Source organism: Nicotiana tomentosiformis, chromosome 1 (genome assembly GCF_000390325.3).
Source record: "Nicotiana tomentosiformis chromosome 1, ASM39032v3, whole genome shotgun sequence".
Lineage (NCBI taxonomy): Eukaryota > Viridiplantae > Streptophyta > Magnoliopsida > Solanales > Solanaceae > Nicotiana > Nicotiana tomentosiformis.
The window spans coordinates 80,473,551-80,493,475 of NC_090812.1; positions in this window are offsets into that span (position 1 = coordinate 80,473,551).

Here is a 19,925-nt window from a genome sequence, read left to right on the forward strand (position 1 = left end):
CCCATATTTTAGTGTGCGCCCACTCCTTCCGATTGGGCCGGGCCCCCCGTACTGTGATCGCCTAAAAAAATTTCGGCCCATCAAATACGACCTAAGGAACCATAGTCACTGCCCCGCCATGATCATTCCTCAGTTTTCTTGTTTTTCGGCCAAAAAATAAGAATTCCGCCCGATTCCACTATTTTCGTGTGCTATAGCCCACGTCTTCCCAATGGGTAGGGCCCCAAGGAGCAGGATTGCCTAATATTTTTGTGGGCCATAAAATACGACCTAAAGAATCTTGGTCACCGCCCCACCATGACCTGTCCTCATGTTTTTCATTTTTCGGCCAAAAAACTAGAATTTCGCCTGATTCCCATATTTTCATGTGCTATAGCCGACGCCTTTCAAGTGGTCCCGGTACTCCCACACCCCGATCGTCTAAAATTTTTCGGGCCACCAAATATGACTTAAGGAACCAAAGTCACTGGCTCGCCAAGAACGTTCCTCATTTTTTGCATTTTACGGCCAAAAAACTAGTATTCCGCCCGATTCCCATATTTTTGTGTGCTATAGCCCACGCCTTCCAAGTGGTCCCGGGGACCTCGAACCCCGATCGCCTAAAATTTTTCCGAGACATCAAATACGACCTAAGGAACCATAGTCACTGCCCCGCCATGATCATTCCTCAGTTTTCTTGTTTTTCGGCCAAAAAACAAGAATTCCGCCCGATTCCCATATTTTCGTGTGCTATAGCCCACGTCTTCCCAATGGGTAGGGCCCCAGGAGCAGGATCGCCTAATATTTTTGTGGGCCATCAAATACGTCCTAAGAAATCTTAGTCACCGCCCCGCCAAGACCTGTCCTCAAGTTTTGCATTTTACGGCCAAAAAATTAGAATTCCGCCCGATTCTCATATTTTCGTGTGCTATAACCGACGCCTTCCAAATGGTCACGGGACTCCCGGACCCCGATTGCGTAAAATTTTTCCGGGCCACCAAATACGACCTAAGGAACCAAAGTCACCGCCCAGTCATGATCGTTCCTCACTTTTTGCATTTTACGGCCAAAAAACTAAAATTCTGCCCGATTCCCGTATTTTCGGGTGCTATAGCCCACGCCTTCTAAGTGGGCCGGCCCCCCGGTCCCGATCGCCTAAAATTTTTTCGGGCCATCAAATACGACCTAAGGAACCATAGTCACCGCCCCGCTATGATCGTTCCTCATATTTTGCATTTTTTGGCCAAAAAACTAGAATTCTGCCCGATTCCCATATTTTCATGTGCTATAGCCCACGCTTTCCAAGTGGGTCGGCCCCCCCGGACCCCGATCGCCTAAATATTTTTCGGGCCATCAATTACGACCTAAGGAACCATAGTCACCGCCCTGCCATGATCGTTCCTCATTTTTTGCATTTTTTAGCTAAAAAACTAGAATTCCGCGTGATTCCCATATTTTAGTGTGCGCCCACTCCTTCCGAGTGGGCCGAGCCCCACGGACTGTGATCGCCTAAAATTTTTTCGGGCCATCAAATACGACCTAAGGAACCATAGTCACCACCCCGCCATGAGTGTTCCTCATTTTTTAAATTTTTCGGCCGAAAAACTAGAATTGCGCCCGATTCCCATATTTTCGTGTCCTAGCCCACGCCCTCCGAGTGGGCCGGGCCCCCTAACTCGGATCGTCTAAAAAATTTTCGGGCCATCAAATACGACCTAAAGAACCATAGTCACCGCACCGCCATGATTGTTCCTCATTTTTTGCATTTTTCGGCCAAAAACCTAGAATTCAGCCAGATTCCCATATTTTCGTGTGCTATAGCCCACGCCTTCCAAGTGGTCCCGGGACCCCCGGACCCCGATCGCCTAAAAGTTTTCTTGGCCATAAAATATGATCTAAGGAACCATAGTCACTCCACCGCCATGATCATTCCTCATAATTTGCGTTTTACGGCCAAAAAACTAAAATTCCGCACGATTCCCATATTTTCGTGAGCTATACCCCACGTCTTCCCAATGGGTAGTGCCCCAAGGTGCCGGATTGCCTAATATTTTTGCGTGCCATAAAATACGACCTAAGGATCCATAGTCACCGCCACGCCATGACCTGTCCTCATTTTTTGCATTTTACGGCCAAAAAACTAAAATTTCGCTCGATTCCCATATTTGTGTGCTATAGCCCACGCCTTCCAAGTGGTCCCGGGACTCCCGGACCCCGATCGCCTAAAACTTTTTTGGCCCATCAAATACGACCTAAGGAACCATAGTCACCATCCCGCCATCATCGTTCCTCATTATTTGCATTGTACGGCCAAAAAACTAGTATTCCGCCCGATTCCCATATTTGCGTGTTCTATAGCCCACGCCTTCCAAGTGGGCCATCCCGCCGGGCTCGGATCGCCTAAAACTTTTTCGGGCCATCAAATACGACATAAAGAACCATAGTCACCACCCCGCCATGGCTGTTCCTCATTTTTTTGCATTTTACGGCCAAAAATCTAAAATTCCGCCCGATTCCCATATTTTCGTGTGCTATAGCCAATGCCTTCCAAGTGGGCCGGCCCCCCGGACCCCGATCGCCTAAAATTTTTTTGGGCCATCAAATACGACCTAAGGAACCATAGTCACCGCCCCGCCATGATCGTTCCTCATTGTTTGCGTTTTTTGGCAGAAAAACTAGAATTCCGCCCGATTCCCATATTTTAGTGTATGCCCACGCCTTCCGAGTGGGACGGGCCCCCCGATCTGTGACTGCCTAAAAATTTTTTGGGCTATCAAATACGATCTAAGGAACCATAGTCACCGCACCGCCATGATTGTTCCTCATTTTTTGCATTTTTCGGCCAAAAAACTAGAATTCGGCCCGATTCCCATATTTTCGTGTGCTATAGCCCACGCCTTCCAAGTGGTCCTGGGACCCCGGACCCCGATCGCCTAAAATTTTTATGGGCCATAACATACGACCTAAGGAACCATAGTCACTGCCCTGCCATAATCATTCCTCATATTTTGCATTTTACGGCCAAAAAAGTAGAATTCCGCCCGATTTCCATATTTTTGTGTGCTATAGCCCATGTCTTCCAATGGGTAGGGCCCCACGTAGCCAGATTGCCTAATATTTTTGCGTTCCATCAAATACGACCTAAGGATCCATATCACCGCCACGCCATGACCTGTCCTCATTTTATGAATTTTACGGCCAAAAAACTAAAATTTCGCCTTATTCCATCTTTTTGTGTGCTATAACCCACGCCTTCCAAGTGGTCCCGGGACTCCCGGACCCTGATCGCCTAAAACTTTTTGGGGCCATCAAATATGACCTAAGGAACCATAGTCACCGCCCCGCCATGATCGTTCCTTATTTTTTGCATTTTACTGCCAAAAAACTAGTATTCCGCCTGATTCCCATATTTTCGTGTTCTATAGCCCACGCCTTCTAAGTGGGTCGTCCCGCCGGACTCAGATTGCCTAAAAATTTTTCGGGCCATCAAATATGACTTAAAGAACCATAGTCACCGCCCCGCCATGGCAGTTCCTCATTGTTTTGCGTTTTACTGCCAAAAACCTAAAATTCCGCCCGATTCCCATATTTTCGTGTGCTATAGCCCATGACTTCCAAGTGGGCCGGCCCCCCCGGACTGTGATCACCTAAAAAATTTTTGTGCCATCAAATACGACCTAAGGAACCATAGTCACCACCCCGCCATGATTGTTCCTCATTTTTTGTATTTTTTGGCCAAAAAACTAGAATTCCGCCCGATTCCCATATTTTCGTGTGCTATAGCCCACGCCTTCCAAGTGGTCCCGGGACCCCCGGACCCCGATCGCCTAAAATTTTTCTGGGCCATAAAATACGACCTAAGGAACCATAGTCACTGCCCCTCCATGATCATTCCTCATATTTTGCATTTTACGGCCAAAAAACTAGAACTCGGCCCGATTCCCATATTTTCGTGTGCTATAGCCCACGCCTTCCCAGTGGTCCGCTTCCCCTGGAATCGGATCGCCTAAAATTTTTCTGGGCCATCCAATACGACCTAAGGAACCATAGCCATCACCCCGCAATGATCGTTGCTCATTTTTTGCATTTTTCGGCCAAAAAACTAGAATTCCGTGCGATTCCCATATTTTCATATGTTATAGCCCACGCCTTCCGAGTGGTTCCGGGCCACCCGGACCCCGATCGCCTAAAATTTTTACGGGCCATCAAATACGACCTAAGGAACCATAGTCACCGCACATACATGATCGATCCTCATTTTTTGCGTTTTTTGGCCAATAAACTAGAATTCCGCTCGATTCCCATATTTTCGTGTGCTATAGACCACGTCTTCCCAATGGGTAGGGCCACACGGAGCCGGATCACCTAATATTTTCGTGGGCCATCAAATACAACCTAAGGAACCTTAGTCACCGCCCCGCCATGACTTGTCCTCATGTTTTGCATTTTACGGCCAAAAAACTAGAATTCTACCCGATTCCCATATTTTCTTGTGCTATAGCCGACGCCTTCCGAGTGGTTTCGGACACCCGGACCCCGATCGCCTAAAATTTTTACGGGCCATCAAATACAACCTAAGGATCCATAGTCACCGCACATCCATAATCGTTCCTCATTTTTTGCGTTTTTTGGCCAAAACCTAGAATTCCGCTCAATTCCCATATTTTCGTGTGCAATAGCCCACGCCTTCCGAGTGGTCCGGGCCCCCGGACTCAGATCGCCTAAAATTTTTCCGGGCCATCAAATACGACCTGAGGAACCATAGTCACCGCCCCGCCATGACCTTTCCTCAGTTTTTGCATTTTACGACAAAAAGACTAAAATTCCGCCCGATTCCCATATTTTCGTGTGCTATAGCTCACTCGGATCGTCTAAAAAATTTTCGGGCCATCAAATACGACCTAAAGAACCATAGTCACCGCACCGCCATGATTGTTCCTCATTTTTTGCATTTTTCGGCCAAAAACCTAGAATTCAGCCAGATTCCCATATTTTCGTGTGCTATAGCCCACGCCTTCCAAGTAGTCCCGGGACCCCCGGACCCCGATCGCCTAAAAGTTTTCTTGGCCATAAAATACGATCTAAGGAACCATAGTCACTCCACCGCCATGATCATTCCTCATAATTTGCGTTTTACGGCCAAAAAACTAAAATTCCGCACGATTCCCATATTTTCGTGAGCTATACCCCACGTCTTCCCAATGGGTAGTGCCCCAAGGAGCCGGATTGCCTAATATTTTTGCGTGCCATAAAATACGACCTAAGGATCCATAGTCACCGCCACGCCATGACCTGTCCTCATTTTTTGCATTTTACGGCCAAAAAACTAAAATTTCGCTCGATTCCCATATTTGTGTGCTATAGCCCACGCCTTCCAAGTGGTCCCGGGGCTCCCGGACCCCGATCGCCTAAAACTTTTTTGGCCCATCAAATACGACCTAAGGAACCATAGTCACCATCCCGCCATCATCGTTCCTCATTATTTGCATTGTACGGCCAAAAAACTAGTATTCCGCCCGATTCCCATATTTGCGTGTTCTATAGCCCACGCCTTCCAAGTGGGCCGTCCCCCCGGGCTCGGATCGCCTAAAACTTTTTCGGGCCATCAAATACGACATAAAGAACCATAGTCACCACCCCGCCATGGCTGTTCCTCATTTTTTTGCATTTTACGGCCAAAAATCTAAAATTCCGCCCGATTCCCATATTTTCGTGTGCTATAGCCAATGCCTTCCAAGTGGGCCGGCCTCCCCGGACCCCGATAGCCTAAAATTTTTTTGGGCCATCAAATACGACCTAAGGAACCATAGTCACCGCCCCGCCATGATCGTTCCTCATTGTTTGCGTTTTTTGGCAGAAAAACTAGAATTCCGCCCGATTCCCATATTTTAGTGTACGCCCACGCCTTCCGAGTGGGACGGGCCCCCCGATCTGTGACTGCCTAAAAATTTTTTGGGCTATCAAATACGATCTAAGGAACCATAGTCACCGCACCGCCATGATTGTTCCTCATTTTTTGCATTTTTCGGCCAAAAAACTAGAATTCGGCCCGATTCCCATATTTTCGTGTGCTATAGCCCACGCCTTCCAAGTGGTCCAGGGACCCCCGGACCCCGATCGCCTAAAATTTTTATGGGCCATAACATACGAACTAAGGAACCATAGTCACTGCCCCGCCATAATCATTCCTCATATTTTGCATTTTACGGCCAAAAAAGTAGAATTCCGCCCGATTTTCATATTTTTGTGTGCTATAGCCCATGTCTTCCAATGGGTAGGGCCCCACGTAGCCAGATTGCCTAATATTTTTGCGTTCCATCAAATACGACCTAAGGATCCATATCACCGCCACGCCATGACCTGTCCTCATTTTATGAATTTTACGGCCAAAAAACTAAAATTTCGCCTTATTCCATCTTTTTGTGTGCTATAACCCACGCCTTCCAAGTGGTCCCGGGACTCCCGGACCCTGATCGCCTAAAACTTTTGGGGGCCATCAAATACGACCTAAGGAACCATAGTCACCGCCCCGCCATGATCGTTCCTTATTTTTTGCATTTTACGGCCAAAAAACTAGTATTCCGCCTGATTCCCATATTTTCGTGTTCTATAGCCCACGCCTTCTAAGTGGGTCATCCCGCCGGACTCAGATTGCCTAAAATTTTTCCGGGCCATCAAATACGACCTAAAGAACCATAGTCACCGCCCCGCCATGGCAGTTCCTCATTGTTTTGCGTTTTACGGCCAAAAACCTAAAATTCCGCCCGATTCCCATATTTTCGTGTGCTATAGCCCATGACTTCCAAGTGGGCCGGCCCCCCCGGACTGTGATCACCTAAAAATATTTTGGGCCATCAAATACGACCTAAGGAACCATAGTCACCACCCCGCCATGATTGTTCCTCATTTTTTGTATTTTTCGGCCAAAAAACTAGAATTCCGCCCGATTCCCATATTTTCGTGTGCTATAGCCCACGCCTTCCAAGTGGTCCCGGGACCCCCGGACCCCGATCGCCTAAAATTTTTCTGGGCCATAAAATATGACCTAAGGAACCATAGTCACTGCCCCTCCATGATCATTCCTCATATTTTGCATTTTACGGCCAAAAAACAAGAACTCGGCCCGATTCCCATATTTTCGTGTGCTATAGCCCACGCCTTCCCAGTGGTCCGCTTCCCCTGGAATCGGATCGCCTAAAATTTTTCTGGGCCATCCAATACGACCTAAGGAACCATAGCCATCACCCCGCGATGATCGTTGCTCAGGTTTTGCATTTTTCGGCCAAAAAACTAGAATTCCGTGCGATTCCCATATTTTCATATGTTATAGCCCACGCCTTCCGAGTGGTTCCGGGCCACCCGGACCCCGATCGCCTAAAATTTTTACGGGCCATCAAATACGACCTAAGGAACCATAGTCACCGCACATACATGATCGATCCTCATTTTTTGCATTTTTTGGCCAATAAACTAGAATTCCGCTCGATTCCCATATTTTCGTGTGCTATAGACCACGTCGTCCCAATGGGTAGGGCCACATGGAGCCGGATCGCCTAATATTTTCGTGGGCCATCAAATACAACCTAAGGAACCTTAGTCACCGCCCCGCCATGACTTGTCCTCATGTTTTGCATTTTACGGCCAAAAAACTAGAATTTTGCCCGATTCCCATATTTTCTTGTGCTATAGCCGACGCCTTCCGAGTGGTTTCGGACCCCCGGACCCCGATCGCCTAAAATTTTTACGGGCCATCAAATACAACCTAAGGATCCATAGTCACCGCACATCCATAATCGTTCCTCATTTTTTGCATTTTTTGGCCAAAACCTAGAATTCCGCTCAATTCCCATATTTTCGTGTGCAATAGCCCACGCCTTCCAAGTGGTCCGGGCCCCCGGACTCGGATCGCCTAAATTTTTTCCGGGCCATCAAATACGACCTGAGGAACCATAGTCACCGCCACGCCATGACCTTTCCTCAGTTTTTGCATTTTACGACAAAAAGACTAAAATTCCGCCCGATTCCCATATTTTCGTGTGCTATAGTTCACGCCTTCCAAGTGGGTCGTGCCCCCCGGTCTCTGATCGCCTAAAATTTTTTCGGGCCATCGAATACGACCTAAAGAACCATAGTCACCGCCCTTCTATGACCGTTCATTGTGTTTTTGCATTTTAAGGCCAAAAACCTAGAATTCGCCCAATTCCCATATTTTCGTGTGTAATAGCCCACGCCTTCCAAGTGGTCCCGGGACACCCGGACCCCGATCAACTAAAAATTTTTCGGGGCATCAAATACGACCTAAGGAACCATAGTCACCGCCCCACCATGATCGTTCCTCATGTTTTGCATTTTACGGCCAAAACACTAGAATTCCGCTCGATTCTCATATTTTCATGCGCTAGAGCCCACGCCTTCCAAGTGGTCCCGGGACCCACAAACCCCGATCTCCTAAAATTTTTCTGGGCCATCCATTACGACCTAAGGAACCATAGTCAACACCTCGCCATGTTCGTTCCTCAATTTTTGGGTTTTTCGGCCAAAAAAGTAGAATTCCGCGCGATTTCCATATTTTTGTGTGTTATAGCCCACGCCTTACGAGTGGTCCCGGGTCCCCCGGACCCCGATCGCCTAAAATTTTTACGGGCCATCAAATACAACCTAAGGAACCATAGTCACCACCCCGCCATGATCGTTCCTCATTTTTTGCGTTTTTGACCAAAAAAACTAGAATTCCAGGTGATTCCCATATTTTCCTGTGTTATAGCCCACGCCTTCCAACTGGTCCCGGGACCCCCTGACCCCGATCGCATAAAATTTTTTCGGGCCATCAAATATGACCTAAGGAACCATAGTCACCGCCTCGCCATGATCGTTCCTTTTTTTTTTGCGTTTTTAAGCCAAAAACCAAGAATTCCGCGCGATTCCCATATTTTCGTGTGTTATAGCCCACGCCTTCCGAGTGGGCCAGGCCCCACGGACTGTGATCGCCTAAAAAAATTTTGGGCCATCAAAATACGACCTAAGGAACCATATTCACTGCCTCGCGATGATTGTTCCTCATTATTTACATTTTTCGGCCAAAAACATAGAATTGCGCCCGATTCCCATATTTTCGTGAGTTATAGCCCACACCTTCCGAGTGGGCCCGGGACTCCCGTACCCCGATTGTCTAAAACTTTTCGGGCCACCAAATACGACTTAAGGAACCAAAGTCACCGGCCCGCCATGATCGTTCCTCATTTTTTGCATTTTACGGCAAAAGAATTAGTATTCCGCCCGATTCCCATATTTTCGTGTGCTATAGCCCACGTCTTCCCAATGGGTAGGGGCCCACGGAGCCGGATTGCCTAATATTTTTGTGGGCCATCAAATATGACCTAAGGAACCTTAGTCACCGCATCGCCATAACCTGTCCTCATGTTTTGCATTTTACGGCCAAAAAACTAGAATTGCGCCCGATTCCCATATTTTCGTGTGCTATAGCCGACGCCTTCCAAGTGGTCTCGGGAACACCGGACCCCGATCACTTAAAATTTTTCTGGACTATAAAGTACGACCTAAGGAACCATAGTCACTGCCCCGCCATGATCATTCCTCATATTTTGCGTTTTACGGCCAAAAAACTAGAATTTCGCCCGATTCCCATATATTCGTGTGCTATACCCCATGTCTTCCCAATGGGTAGGGCCCCAAGGAGACGGATTGCCTAATATTTTTGCATGCCATCAAATATGACCTAAGGATCCATAGTCACTGCCACGCCATGACCTATCCTCATTTTTTGCATTTTACGGAAAAAAACTAAGCCCACGCCTTCCAAGTGGTCCCGGGACCCCCGGACCCCAATCGCCTAAAATTTTTTCGGGCAATCAAATACGACCTAAGGAACCATAGTCATAGCCCCGCCATGATCATTCTTCATGTTTTGCATTTTTCGGTCAAAAAATAGAATTCCGCCCGATTCCCATATTTTCGTGTGCTATAGCCCACGTCTTCCCAATGGGTAGGGCCCCACGGAGCCGGATTGCCTAATATTTTTGTGGGCCATCAAATATGACCTAAGGAACCTTAGTCACCGCCACGCCATGAACTGTCCTCATTTTATGAATTTTACGGCCAAAAAACTAAAATTTCGCTTGATTCCCATATTTTTGTGTGCCATAGCCCACGCCTTCCAAGTGGTCCCGGGACTCCCGGACCCCGATCGCCTAAAACTTTTTCGGGCCATCAAATACGACCTAAGGAACCATAGTCACCGCCCCGCCATGATCGTTCCTCATTTTTTGCATTTTACGGCCAAAAAACTAGTATTCCGCTTGATTCCCATATTTTCGTGTTCTATAGCCCACGCCTTCCAAGTGAGCCGTACCGCCGGACTCGGATCGCCTAAAATTTTTCCGGGCCATCAAATACGACCTAAAGAACCATAGTCACTGCCCCGCCATGACCGTTTCTCTTTTTTTTGTGTTTTATGGCCAAAAACCTAAAATTCCGCCCGATTCCCATATTTTCGTGTGCTATAGCCCATGCATTCCAAGTGGTCCCGGGACCCCCGGACTCCGATCGCCTAAAATTTTTCCGGACTATTAAATACGACCTAAGGAACCATAGTCACCACCCCGCCATGATCGATCCTCATTTTTTGAGGTTTTCGGCCAAAAATCTAGAATTCCGCCCGATTCCCATATTTTTGTGTGCAATAGCCCACGCCTTCCGAGTGGGCCGGGCCACCCGAACTCGGATCGCCTTAAAATTTTTCAGGGCATCAAATACAACCTAAGGAACCATATTCACCGCCGCTCCATGATCTTTCTTTATTTTTTGCATTTTTCGGGAAAAAAACTAGAATTTCGGCCGTTTCCCATATTTTCGAGAACTATAGCCCACGCCATCCAAGTGGTCCCGGGACTCCCGGACCCCGATGGCCTAAAATTTTTTCGGGCCATCAAATATGATCTAAGGAACCATAGTCACCGCCCCACCATGATCGTTCCTCATTTTTTGCATTTTACGGCCAAAAAACTAGAATTCCGCCGGATTCCCATATTTTCATGTCCTATAGCACATGCCTTCCAAGTGGGTCGTGTCCCCCGGACTAGGATCGCCTAAAATTTTCTGGGCCATCAAATACGACCTAAAGAACCATAGTCATCGCCCTTCCATGACCGTTCCTCATTATTTTTGCGTTTTATGGCCAAAAACCTAGAATTCCGCCCGATTCCCATATTTTCGTGTGCTATAGCCCACGTGTTCCCAATGGGTAGGGCCCCACGTTGCCGGATCGCCTAATATTTTTGCATGCCATCAAATACTAAGGATCCATAGTCACCACTACGCCATGAGCTGTCCTCATTTTTTGCATTTTACGGCCAAAAAACTAAAATTTTGCCCGATTCCCATATTTTTGTGTGCTATAGCCCACGCATTCCAAGTGGTCCCGGGACTCGCGGACCCCGATCGCCTAAAACTTTTCCTGGCCATCAAATATGACCTAAGGAATCATAGTCACTGCCGCGCCATGATCATTCCTCATATTTTGTGATTTACAGCCAAAAAACTCGAATTTTGCCCCATTCCCATATTTTCGTGTGCTATACCCCACGTCTTCCTAATGGGTAGGGCCCCACGGAGCCGGATTGCCTAATATTTTTGCGTGCCATCAAATACGACCTAAGGATCCATAGTTACCGCCACGGCATGACCTATCCTCATTTTTTGCATTTTACGGCCAAAAAACTAAAATTACGCCCGATTCCCATATTTTCGTGTGCAATAGCCCACGCCTTCCAAGTGGTCCCGTGACTCCCAAACCCCGATCCCCTAAAACTTTTTTGGGCCATCAAATACGACCTAAGGAACCATAGTCACCGCCCCGCCATGATCGTTCTTCATTTGTTTTAATTTTACGGCCAAAAAACTAGTATTCCGCCCGATTCCCTTATTTTCGCGTTCTATAGCCCACACCTTCCGAGTGGGCCAGGCCCCCCGGACTGTGATCGTCTAAAATTTTTTTGGGCCATCAAATAGAACCTAAGAAACCATAGGCACCGCCCCGCCCTGATCGTTCCTCAATTTTCACGTTTTTTGGCCAAAAACTTAGAATTGCGCCCGATTCCCATATTTTCGTGTGTTATAGCCCACGCCTTCCAAGTGGGCCGGGCCCCCCTTACTCGGATCATCAAAAAACTTTTTGGGCCATCAAATACGACCTAAGGAACCATAGTCACCGCACCGCCATGATCGTTCCTCATTTTTTGCATTTTTCGGCCAAAAAACTAGAATTCCGCCTAATTCCCATATTTTCGTGTGCTATAGCCCACGCCTTCCAAGTGGTCCCGGGACCCCCGGACCCCGATTGCCTAAAATTTTTCCTGGCCATAAAATACGACCTAAGGAACCATAGTCACTGCCCCGCCATGATCATTCCTCAGTTTTCTTATTTTTCGGCCAAAAACCAAGAATTCCGCCCGATTCTCATATTTTCGTGTGCTATAGCCCATGTCTTCCCAATGGGTAGGGCCCCAAGGAGCAGGATCGCCTAATATATTTGTGGGCCATAAAACACAACCTAAGGAATCTTAGTCACCGCCCCGCCACGACCTGTCCTCATATTTTTTATTTTTCGGCCAAAAAACTAGAATTCTGCTCGATTCCCATATTTTCGTGTGCTATAGCCGACGCCTTCCAAGTGGTCCCGGGACTCCCTTACCCCGATCGTCTAAAATTTGTCGGGCCACCAAATATGACTTAAGGAACCAAAGTCACCGGCCTGCCAAGATCGTTACTCATTGTTTTGCATTTTACGGCCAAAAAACTAGTATTCCGCCCGATTCCCATATTTTGTGTGCTATAGCCCACGCCTTCCAAGTGGTCCCGGGACCCCGATCGCCTAAAATTTTTCCGGGCCATCAAATACGACCTAAGGAACCATAGTCACTGCCCCGCTATGATCATTCCTCAGTTTTCTTGTTTTTCGGCCAAAAAACAAGAATTCTGCCAGATTCCCATATTTTCGTGTGCTATAGCCCACGTCTTCCCAATGGGTAGGGCCCCAAGGAGCAGGATTGCCTAATATTTTTGTGGGCCATAAAATACGACCTAAGGAATCTTGGTCACCGCCCCACCATGACCTGTCCTCATGTTTTTCATTTTTCGGCCAAAAAACTAGAATTCCGCCCGATTTCCATAATTTCGTGTGCTATAGCCGATGCTTTCCAAGTGGTCCCAGGACTCCCGTACCCCGATCGTCTAAAATTTTCCGGGCCACCAAATATGACTTAAGGAACCAAAGTCAACGGCCAGCCAAGATTGCTCCTCATTTTTTGCATTTTACGGCCAAAAAATAAGTATTTCGCCCGATTCCCATATTTTTGTGTGCTATAGCCCACGCCTTCCAAGTGGTCCCGGGACCCCCGGACCCCGATCGCCTAAAATTTTTCTGGGCCATCAAATACGACCTAAGGAACCATAGTCACTGCCCCGCCATGATCATTCCTCATTTTTTGCATTTTTCGGCCAAAAAACTAGAATTCCGCCCGATTCCCATATTTTCGTGTGCTATAGCCCACGTCTTCCCAATGGGTAGGGCCCCAGGAGCAGGATCGCCTAATATTTTTGTGGGCTATCAAATACGACCTAAGGAATCTTAGTCACCGCCCCGCCATGACCTGTCCTCATGTTTTGCATTTTACGGCCAAAAAACTAAAATTCCGCCCGATTCTCATATTTTTGTGTGCTATAGCCGACGCCTTCCAAATGGTCACGGGAATCCCGGACCCCGATCGCGTAAAATTTTTCCGCGCCACCAAATACGACCTAAGGAACCAAAGTCACCTCCCCGTCATGATCGTTCCTCACTTTTTGCATTTTACGGCCAAAAAACTAGAATTTCCGCTCGATTCCCGTATTTTCGGGTGCTATAGCCCACGCCTTCTAAGTGGGCCGGCCCCCGAACCCGATCGCCTAAAAATTTTTCGGGCCATCAAATATGACCTAAGGGACCATAGTCACCGACCCGCCATGATCGTTCCTCATATTTTGCATTTTTTGGCCAAAAAACTAGAATTCTGCCCGATTCCCATATTTTCGTGTGCTATAGCCCACACCTTCCAAGTGGGCCGGCCCCCCAGGACCCCGGACCCCGATCGTCTAAAAATTTTTTGGGCCATCAAATATGACCTAAAGAACCATAGTCACTGCCCTGCCATGATCGTTCCTCATATTTTGCATTTTATGGCTAAAAAACTAGAATTCTGCGTGATTCCCATATTTTAGTGTGCGCCCACTCCTTCCGAGTGGGCCGGGCCCCCCGGACTGTGATCGCCTAAAAATTTTTCGGCCCATCAAATACGACCTAAGGAACCATAGTCACTGCTCCGCCATGATCATTCCTCAGTTTTCTTGTTTTTCGGCCAAAAAATAAGAATTCCGCCCGATTCCCATATTTTCGTGTGCTATAGCCCACGTCTTCCCAATGGGTAGGGCCCCAAGGAGCAGGATTGCCTAATATATTTTTGGGCCATAAAATACGACCTAAGGAATCTTGGTCACCGCCCCGCCATGACCTATCCTCATGTTTTGCATTTTACGGCCAAAAAACTAGAATTCTGCCCGATTCACATATTTTCGTGTGCTATAGCCGATGCTTTCCAAGTGGTCCCGGGACTCCCGTACCCCGATTGTCTAAAATTTTCCGGGCCACAAAATATGACTTAAGGAAGAAAAGCCACCTGCCCGCCATGATCATTCCTTATTGTTTGCATTTTACGGCCAAAAAACTAGTATTCCGCCCGATTCCCATATTTTCGTGTGCTACAGCCCACGCCTTCCAAGTGGTCTCGGGACCCTCGGACCCCGATCGCCTAAAATTTTTCTGGGCCATCAAATACAACCTAAGGAACCATAGTCACTGCCCCGCCATGATCATTCCTCATTTTTTGCATTTTTTGGCCAAAAAACTAGAATTCCGCCCGATTCCCATATTTTCGTGTGCTATAGCCCACGTCTTCCCAATGGGTAGGGCCCCAGGAGCAGGATCGCCTAATATTTTTGTGGGCTATCAAATACGACCTAAGGAATCTTAGTCACCGCCCCGCCATGACCTGTCCTCATGTTTTGCATTTTACGGCCAAAAAACTAAAATTCCGCCCGATTCTCATATTTTTGTGTACTATAGCCGACGCCTTCCAAATGGTCTCGGGACTCCCGGACCCCGATCGTGTAAAATTTTTCCGCGCCACCAAATACGACCTAAGGAACCAAAGTCACCGCCCCGTCAGTATCGTTCCTCACTTTTTGCATTTTACGGCCAAAAAACTAGAATTCCGCTCGATTCCTGTATTTTCGGGTGCTATAGCCCACGCCTTCTAAGTGGGCCGGCCCCCGAACCCGATCGCCTAAAAATTTTTCGGGCCATCAAATACGACCTAAGGAACCATAGTCACCGACCCGCCATGATCGTTCCTCATATTTTGCGTTTTTTGGCCAAAAAACTAGAATTCTGCCCGATTCCCATATTTTCGTGTGCTATAGCCCACACCTTCCAAGTGGGCCGGCCCCCCAGGACCCCGATCGCCTAAAAATTTTTTGGGCCATCAAATACGACCTAAGGAACTACAGTCACTGCCCTGCCATGATCGTTCCTCTTTTTTTTGCGTTTTATGGCTAAAAAACTAGAATTCTGCGTGATTCCCATATTTTAGTGTGCGCCCACTCCTTCCGAGTGGGCCGGGCCCCCCGGACTGTGATCGCCTAAAATTTTTTCGGCCCATCAAATATGACCTAAGGAACCATAGTCACTGCCCCTCCATGATCATTCCTCAGTTTTCTTGTTTTTCGGCCAAAAAACAAGAATTCCGCCCGATTCTCATATTTTCGTGTGCTATAGCCCACGTCTTCCCAATGGGTAGGGCCCCAAGGAGCAGGATTGCCTAATATTTTGTGGGCCATAAAATACGACCTAAGGAATCTAGGTCACCGCCCCACCATGACCTATCCTCATGTTTTTCATTTTTCGGCCAAAAAACTAGAATTCTGCCCGATTCCCATATTTTCGTGTGCTATAGCTGACGCCTTTCAAGTGGTCCCGGGACTCCCGCACCCCGATCGTCTAAAATTTTCCGGGCCACCAAATATGACTTAAGGAACCAAAGTCACCGGCCCGCCAAGAACGTTCCTCATTTTTTGCATTTTACGGCCAAAAAACTAGTATTCCGCCCGATTCCCATATTTTTGTGTGCTATAGCCCACGCCTTCCAAGTGGTCCCGGGGACCCCGAACCCCGATCGCCTAAAATTTTTCCGAGCCATCAAATACGACCTAAGGAACCATAGTCACTTCCCCGCCATGATCATTCCTCAGTTTTCTTATTTTTCAGCCAAAAAATAAGAATTCCGCCCGATTCCCATATTTTCGTGTGCTATAGCCCACGTCTTCTCAATGGGTAGGGCCCAGGAGAAGGATCGCCTAATATTTTTGTGGGCCATCAAATACGTCTTAAGGAATCTTAGTCACTGCCCCGCCAAGACCTGTCCTCATGTTTTGCATTTTACGGCCAAAAAACTAGAATTCCGCCCGATTCTCATATTTTCGTGTGCTATAGCCGACGCCTTCCAAATGGTCGCGGGACTCCCGGACCCCGATCGCGTAAAATTTTTCCTGGCCACCAAATACGACCTAAGGAACCAAAGTCACCGCCCCGTCATGATCGTTCCTCACTTTTTGCATTTTACGGCCAAAAAACTAGAATTCTGCCCGATTCCCGTATTTTCGGGTCGCCTTCTAAGTGGGTCGGCCCCCCGGACCCGATCGCCTAAAAATTTTTTGGGCCATCAAATACGACCTAAGGAACAATAGTCACCGCCCCGCCATGATCGTTCCTCATATTTTGCGTTTTTTGGCCAAAAAACTAGAATTCTGCCCGATTCCCATATTTTCGTGTGCTGTAGCCCACGCCTTCCAAGTGGGTCGGCCCCCCGGACACCGATCGCCTATATATTTTTCGGGCCATCAATTACGACCTAAGGAACCATAGTCACCGCCCTGCCATGATCATTCCTCATTTTTTGCGTTTTTTGGCTAAAAAACTAGAATTCCGCGTGATTCCCATATTTTAGTGTGCGCCCACTCCTTCCAAGTGGGCCGGGGCCCCCGGACTGTGATCGCCTAAAAAATTTTCGGGCCATCAAATACGACCTAAGGAACCATAGTCACCACCCCGCCATGAGTGTTCCTCATTTTTTAAATTTTTCGGCCGAAAAACTAGAATTGCGCCTGATTCCCATATTTTCGTGTCCTAGCCCACGCCCTCCGAGTGGGCCGGGCCCCCTCACTCGGATCGTCTAAAAAATTTTTGGGCCATCAAATACGACCTAAAGAATCATAGTCACCGCACCGCCATGATTGTTCCTCATTTTTTGCATTTTTCGGCCAAAAAACTAGAATTCGGCTAGATTCCCATATTTTCGTGTGCTATAGCCCACGCCTTCCAAGTGGTCCCGGGACCCCCCGGACCCTGATCGCCTAAAAGTTTTCTTGGCCATAAAATACGACCTAAGGAACCATAGTCACTGCACCGCCATGATCATTCCTCATAATTTGCGTTTTACGGCCAAAAAACAAGAATTCCGCACGATTCCCATATTTTCGTGTGCTATACCCCACGTCTTCCCAATGGGTAGTGCCCCAAGGAGCCGGATTGCCTAATATTTTTGCGTGCCATAAAATACGACCTAAGGATCCATAGTCACCGCTACGCCATGACCTGTCCTCATTTTTTGCATTTTACGGCCAAAAAACTAAAATTTCGTCCGATTTCCATATTTGTGTGCTATAGACCATGCCTTCCAAGTGGTCCCGGGACTCCCGGACCCCGATCGCCTAAAACCTTTTCGGCCCATCAAATACAACCTAAGGAACCATAGTCACCGTCCCGCCATCATCGTTCCTCATTATTTGCATTGTACGGCCAAAAAACTAGTATTCTGCCCGATTCCCATATTTGCGTGTTCTATAGCCCACGCCTTCCAAGTGGGCCGTCCCGCCGGGCTCGGATCACCTAAAATATTTCTGGGCCATCAAATACGACATAAAGAACCATAGCCACCACCCCGCCATGGCTGTTCCTCATTTGTTTGCATTTTACGGCCAAAAACCTAAAATTCCGCCCGATTCCCATATTTTCGTGTGCTATAGCCAATGCCTTCCAAGTGGGCCGGCCCCCCGGACCCCGATAGCCTAAAATTTTTTTGGGCCATCAAATACGACCTAAGGAACCATAGTCACCGCCCCGCCATGATCGTTCCTCATTGTTTGCGTTTTTTGGCAGAAAAACTAGTATTCCGCCCGATTCCCATATTTTAGTGTGCGCCCACGCCTTCCGAGTCGGACGGGCCCCCCGATCTGTGACTGCCTAAAAAATTTTCGGGCTATCAAATACGATCTAAGGAACCATAGTCACTGCACCGCCATGATTGTTCCTCATTTTTTATATTTTTCGGCCAAAAAACTAGAATTCGGCCCGATTCCCATATTTTCGTGTACTATAGCCCACGCCTTCCAAGTGGTCCCGGGACCCCCGGACTCCGATCGCCTAAAATTTTTTATGGGCCATAACATACGACCTAAGGAACCATAGTCAATGCCCCGCCATGACCTGTACTCATGTTTTGCATTTTACGGCCAAAAAACTAGAATTTCGCCGGATTCCCATATTTTCGTATGCTATAGCCCATGCCTTCCAAGTGGGTCGTTCCCCCTGGACTAGGATAGCCTAAAATTTTTCCGGGCCATTAAATACGACCTAAAGAACCATAGTCACTGCCCTGCCATGACCGTTCCTCATTGTTTTTGCGTTTTAGGCCAAAAACCTAGAATTCCGCTTGATTCCCATATTTTCGTGTGCTATAGCCCAAGCATTCCAAATGGGTAGGGCCCCACGAAACCAGATCGCCTAATATTTTTGCGTGCCATCAAATACAACCTAAGGATCCATAGTTACCGCCACGCCCTGACCTGTCCTCATGTTTTGCATTTTATGGCCAAAAAACTAAAATTTTGCCTGATTCCCATATTTTCGTGTGCTAGAGCCCACGCCTTCCAAGTGGTCTCGGGACTCCCGGACCCGGATCGCCTAAAACCTTTCCTGGCCATCAAATACGACCTAAGGAACCATAGTCAGAGCCCCGCCATGATCGTTTCTCATTGTTTGCATTTTACGGCCAAAAAACTAGTATTCCGCCCAATTCCCATATTTTCGTGTTCTATAGCCCACGCCTTCCAAGTGGGCCGTCCCGCCGGACTCGGATCCCCTAAAATTTATCCGGGCCATCAAATACGACCTAAAGAACCATAGTCTCAGCCCTGCCATGACCGTTCCTTATTTCTTTGTGTTTTACGGCCAAAAACCTAAAATTCCGCCCGATTCCCATATTTTCGTGTGCTATAGCCCACGCCTTCCAAGTGGTCCCGGTACCCCCGGACTCTAATCGCCTAAACTTTTTCCGGACCATTAAATACGACCTAAGGAACCATATTCACCGCCCCGCCATGATCGATCCTCATTTTTTGGGTTTTTCGGCAAAAAATCTAGAATTCCGCCCGATTCCCATATATTCGTGGGCAATAGCCCATGCCTTCCGAGTGGGCCGGGACCCCCGGACTCGGATCGCCTAAAATTTTTTCAGGGCATCAAATCGGACCTAAGGAACCATAGTCACCGCCCCTCCATGATCGTTCCTCATTTTTTGCATTTTTCGGGAAAAAAAAACTAGAATTTCGCCTATTTCCCATATTTTCGTGAACTATAACCCACGCCTTCCAAGTGGTCCCGGGACTCCCGGACCCCGATCGCCTAAAATTTTTACGGGCCATCAAATACGATCTAAGGAACCATAGTCACCGCCCCGCCATGATCGTTCCTCATTTTTTGAATTTTTCAGCCAAAAAAC